Raw genomic sequence first — 6,073 nt, 5'->3', positions numbered from 1 at the left:
CGGCGGGGGTGGGGGCGGGGGGCCGGCGGCGGCGGGGGTGGGACGGGGTCCGGCGGCGGCGGCGGCGGCGGCGGCGGCGGCGGGAGGGGGGCGGGGTCCGGCGGCGGCGGCGGCGGGAGGGGGGCGGGGGGGGCCGGCGGCGGCGGCGGGAGGGGGGCGGGGCCCGGCGGCGGCGGCGGGAGGGGGGCGGGGCGCCGGCGGCGGGACGGGGGCGGGGGGCCGGCGGCGGCGGGGGGAGCTGGGGCGGCTTCCGGGGCTGGGACGGCAGCAGGACCCGTGGCGTCGGTGGAAGTGCTATCGGCCACCGCCCCTCCCGCCGCCGCCGCTCCGGGCCTTCCCGCCGATAGCACCTCCGCCGCCGTCCCCACTTCTGTCCAAGACTCCGCCGCTGATCCGACAGGCGTGGCCACCGACCCTGCACCTGCCGCCCCCGGCTCTCCGACGTCCTCTCCTACCTCCTCTGCCACTGGGACCGCCGCCGCCGCTACCACTCCAGCCGCTGCCACGCACCGCTCCTGCCGGACCCGATCCCGCTACCGCCAGCAGAGGTAGGAGAGGCCGTCGGAGAGCCGTCGGAGAGCCCGGGGCGGCCGGTGCAGGGTCGGTGGCCCCGCCTGTCGGATCAGCGGCGGAGTCTTGGACAGAAGCCACGTTCGCATGCGCCTGCCCGTGCCCCAGCCGGAGACGGAGAAACTGCAAGCAAAGTAATACACACCGACGGGAGCAGAAGACCTCAGCCGGTCAGAAGGATTGAGGTACTTTGTGATGCTTCTATGATCTTAGCAAACTTTTATGCCACCGAGTGGAACCTGCTTCATTGCCCTAGGAGTCTTTTGTATAGTCCCGATAATGAGTGAGACATCCTTTGACCTGAGTGATTAGATGCCTCTAGAATCTGTAAATATGACATACATGACTGCATTTTCCCGAAGGTGGTGGCACCGGCTGTAAGTGATGATGGAGGAAGCAGCGATGGGCCCAGTTCATCACAGGAAATAGTGTGGGGTAGGCCAGGGGAGGGAGAGCGAGGGCTGGGTGCAGGTGGGCCAGGCTGGGGATCATGGGGAACATCTGGAATGCAGCCCGCCTGGGGACTGAACCTGACCGGGAATCGAACGGATGACCTTTCACTTTGCGGGACGATGCCCAGCCGACTCGCCGCACCGGTTCGTCAGGGCTGCGCAAACTCATTTCAAGACAAAAAGTAAAACAATAAACACAACAAATAACATCCAAAAAAAGTAAGTTCCTTTTTTTAATAATCTTTAGAATGTCGCCTTTTTCTGCCTTTTTAATTTATGTTGTATATATCAAGTATGATTTTTTACTGCTATACCATCTGATGGCTTTTCTGTTTTTCTGTAATTATTCAATGCAAAATACGCAGCCAATGTTCCACGAGAGCTGGAGCTGGATGGGTGTGCTCTTTGTGCACTGCAAGAAGGTCGTGTCGGTTCTCATGTAAAGCACTTGAAACTGACATCAATGCCTGTGAAGTGAAGACGGGCATGCTATGGGGACATTTCATCCTTGTTCCCTCTGGCTTGAAAGTTCTGGTGTTTCTGAAGTCAATGGCCTGATGAAGGCAAGTTGGCTATTTCAACCCAATATTCTGCCCTGTGCTTTCAAAGCTTTGACACAAATCTGTCCGTGTCATGGGTCACGTATACTTCTTTATACTCCTAGCTCTTGGCTCAGTGCTCCTAGTTCACATAGGTTCATGTACACATAGTTTTTCTTAGATAGCTTTAATGATGCCGTTTTCTGAGGAGAGAATTCTGGTCAGTCTTTTCCTATTTCTTTGCCGTTGCCGTTGGCAAGTACCCAAAATGCTAGATCGGGGGATTCGAAAAACAGTTAAAAAGATGTGATCACACGTGGCTTCCCGCCCCCCCGGGCCTTCTTCTGCTTTGTGCTTTTCTGGAATTTTTACAGTGAATTTCTTTTGTAAATGAAAAAAAAAATTTCTCCCCATTGGAATACATTACATTCAGTCTCAATAAATGCAAAGGAGATACCAATGATATTTCACATTGTTTTTCCTCAAAGCACTGAACAAATAAAAAATAGACTTAAAATACAGCCATTTCCAAATTATTACATCTTTATATACTTCATTCCTAAGGGGACTGTTTTGTTTGGATCCGAGGGATTATAGTGCTTTGTTGTCTACATGTGTACATACACTTTTTTTATTTCTTTTTTTATTATAACTGAAAATTTGAAGTTTAGTTTGTTTTCATGCATTGCTTTCTCTTTTGATTTTTATTATTTGGTTCGCATCTAGACTGCAAACAAAATAATACGTACCATCCGGAGTAGGAGGCCTCAGCTGTTCAGAAGTATTAAGGCCCTTTGTGATGCTTCTATGATCTTAGCAAACTTTGATGCCACTCAGTGGAAGACTCAGAGTGGTATGTATCTAAAGAATGAGTGTTCACTTCTGGCTATGTTACTTTCTGTGGGGATATGTTAATTTTGGAATCCATATGTTAATCTCTCTAAGATCACTAGCAGTACAGTAATTACAGATATGAAGGTCCTGATGATCACAATTCACACATGATGGAAAACTTAATTTTTATCTAATAGCTTCAACCCCGTCCACTTTTCCACTTGATATCCTTTGGTGCGACTGATAATAAATGACTGCACTGACTTCATTATTTGATTTCTCTGGGTAATCGTCTGTTGCAGAGAATTGTAGAGAAGCAAGTCCTTTAACTGAGTAGCTGAGAGTTTTTAGGGTCAAAAGTGTTTTAGAATGGTGTTAGTTACTCACTGTGCCCTTGGAGTGAAAAGTGAAAAGGCTTCCATTTCCTCCATAGAATGCCTTGCCCGTAATCCATCCCTCTTCTTGCTGGGTCTGTACGATGGCTATAAGCTGCTGTCGTTTTTGGTTATATGCCCTCACTTATCAGTATCTTTCTCCCCATGCTTTAATAATGATATTGCTTTTTCTGTTCAGAATCAGAGCTTCCCCTTTAAATCCTTACTACTTTGAGATAAGAATGAGACTTCTCGTTGTGTTCCTCTAAGCAAACAAAAAGTATCATCAAGCCCTTTATTTCCTTTTAAATAGTAATGTGGCAGGAGTATATTATGTCATCATCTAATGTAATTTTTTTTTTTAAGCATGTAATTACCTTACGGTGCTCAGCCCGGCCCTCAGACGGAATGCGGCCACCGAGCAGGGGCAGGTCACCTGCAGACGCGCCGTGAGCCGTGCTGACCATCGCCTGCTCTGACCCTGAGCTGCGTCGGGTCCTGAGCCCCGGGGTCTTCGTTTCTAAGCCAGGGCCTGAGCCACGGAGCAGCGGCAGGTCGGGGGTGTGGCATCTGCTGAATGGGGCTGTAGTTCAGTGCTAGTCCTCCGTTTTTGGTTGTCACTGAAACCTCTGTATTTTAAATACAAAAGACATAAGTAGTCTAAGTTTGAGTTTGAAATGAGAGGTGCGGCGGGGCATGGCTTTCTCAGGTACAGTGAGAGCAGTCAGCCGTGCCGTCTGTGCTCTGAGCTGAGCAGAGAAGGAGGCGAGGCCAATAGACTCAAACTCTCGATGAGCCTGAAGACTGTTTAATAAGTGTGCGGGAGAAGAGGTTTGATTAGAATGTGGAACTTAAGATTTCTAAGCAGGTGTAGTTTTCGGAAATTAGAAACTATACAGTATAATCCGCATAAATGGTTTACTGAAAGAGAGTAAAATGGAATTACCTTGGAAAGAGATGAAGGATATTATGAATATAAAATGACTTTATATATCGGTCCTCTGCATTTTAAATTCTACCTGCAACTACTTCATTTTTGAAATCACCTTTTAATCAAGATTTCTCTAATTCTGTCCAGAAGTAGTTCATGTGTGTTTTATTGGAGGTGGACCTTCTAAACAGTGGTAGGGATGAGGAAGTCAGGCAGAGCAGAAAGAGAATAAACTAGTGTGCGCTGTAGTACTGAGGGGATCGGGTGACTAGTCATTTGGTGCCTCTGCAAAGTTTATGTGCCAGTTGGGAAGAAAGTCAGTTAGCTGTGGAGCCTCCGAACCTCACTGTAATTTTCACTTAGAAGTTGCTTTTGAACCAGGTAAACTCCTTCTTGCTCCCGGAACAGTCCTTTTAGACTCGCCAGAGACATCGTGGATGGGATGGGCATTACTGGTGTTGAAGGCATCTTCGGAAGGTAAGTGATGGAACGTAAGGTAAAGACGATGATTTTTGACGCCACGATTATTTGGATAGTCGATTTCTATAGGTTATAGAATTCATTGCTAGAATTACATCTCAGTGCTTTGCCAGTACTAAGGGCCAGACCCTGGGTGAAAATCATTATCATTTCCCCTTCTTTCAGATAACCTGGGACCTCTTCCAGTATATCCTATGGACTGTCTTTCCCAACTTCTTCCGGAAGCCTCCCACCTTTGCCTTTAATACCTCTGTTCTAGCTAACTCTTCTTTTTTACTGCTGAAACTCCTATCGGGCGCTCACAGTCGGGCTCATATGCCTTCCCAAAGGAGCTTACGGTCCACCTCGAATGTCTGCTACAAGAAATGTGCAGTTCCCTGTAGCTTTCCCACCATAGGTCTCTATACTCAGCTTTTAATGGGGCAGAGTCTAGTCAAAGTAAACTAATAATTACCATCATGAGTGACTGAAAGAAATATGTTGTACTATTGTATCATTATATTTGCAGATATTTTAATTAATGTATAGTTGACATAGCATCTTACATTACTTTCAGGTGCTGGGCGACGTAAGGATCCGACATTTACATACCGTACTAGATTGACCATCATCTAGTGGCAAGTAGCTCCTGCTCTAACCTAGTAGTCAGGATGTCCCCTGCTCCTGCTGCTGCCGGCCGGCGCGGCTCCAGCCCTCGTATTCGGCCAGACAAGACCTTGCAAATCCCTGATCCCGGCCAAGCGAGCCGGCCTTCCTTTTGGAACTTCAGCTTTCACCGCGCCCTACAGTCCAGCCCCAAAAGGTGCACAGCGCCGGGACTGAGACACCCCGCCCCAGCTTAGTCGGCCTCTCTTCCCGCGTTGTCTTCTCTCAGCCGCTTCTGTTCTAACAGGTAAGACTGCGGTATGTTTTTTAAATCACTTCCTTCTTGATTTTAGAGTTTGCATATGTGATTCCTAACGCACGTCCTTGGGTTGGAAATACTTTGCGTTGTTTCTCTACTCCAACCCAAGAAGACCATAGAGTCTCTTTATAATTGAGGCCTTCATTCCTTTTCATTAGTTGATTAGTAAAAGAGTCCTTCCTTTGGCGGTGAAACTGGTTTGGATCTCTGAAATCTGAAGCCATGTCAGTGCTCTACTTGAAATCACATAGGGGCCCTGAACTTGTGGACAAACCACTTATATTCACAGTCGATCCCGCCACACTTTTTAATGGGCCTGGAGGACGCTCAGAACCGCATAAACAGACACCAGATTTTGGTACTGCTGATTCAGTGCATTAAACATGTAATGCTCAATACATTGTCCAGTCTCAGCCCGAAGACCTGCTGGGAAACGCAGTAAAGCCATCAGTAAAAAAAGCGTTCTTAACTTTATAATGCCGGAGTATCCTGCAACGTCCCTCATACCTAGAATTGAGTCTTCAGTTTTTATTAAGACCTGTGTGGTAAGCACTTGCTAAGACACGTTTTAAAAACTGTTGGTGCCTATAAACAGCAGGGGCAGTTAGCTGTTCTGAATTGTCAAGGTCATCCATCCCTCACGACCTCTCTTACTAAAATTTGTGATGTCAAGCCACTTGCTCTGGCCATACCAGTTATTTTGGTATTAAAATGTTTCTCCATGTATAACTTAAGATGCCAACCACAGCACTAGATCTTGTGTTTTGAGGAGCTTTCAATAAGTTAGACCTTTTTCTCTTCACTCAAAGTTGGAACTAATTGAGGGGAAAAAAAGAGAGGGGGGGAAAAGAAAAACCACAGAAGAGCCTTGGGAATGGGAATAGGATAGAGATCAAAATGTCAGGTTGCTGCTATGAAAACTCTTGGAGAACAAGACTCAGGAGTGAGGTCAGCAGGGTTGCCAGTGCTGTCACACTCGTAGCCTGGCC

At 47.6% G+C, this 6,073-nt stretch overlaps 1 long non-coding RNA gene across 1 annotated transcript; it reads left to right on the top strand.

Annotated features, from left to right (window-relative positions):
- The first annotated feature begins 1,280 nt into the window (after nucleotides 1-1,280).
- LOC149994787 (uncharacterized) lies at nucleotides 1,281-3,953 on the top strand. The gene is made up of 3 exons (XR_016507722.1): nucleotides 1,281-1,585; nucleotides 2,288-2,414; nucleotides 3,136-3,953. It is a non-coding gene; the product is annotated as an uncharacterized LOC149994787 (long non-coding RNA).
- Nucleotides 3,954-6,073: the final 2,120 nt, after the last annotated feature.

Source organism: Furipterus horrens, unplaced genomic scaffold (genome assembly GCF_987537825.1).
Source record: "Furipterus horrens unplaced genomic scaffold, mFurHor1.1.pri manual_scaffold_13, whole genome shotgun sequence".
NCBI classification, from domain to species: Eukaryota; Metazoa; Chordata; class Mammalia; order Chiroptera; family Furipteridae; genus Furipterus; species Furipterus horrens.
This window is presented reverse-complemented; position numbering and strand designations above follow the sequence as displayed.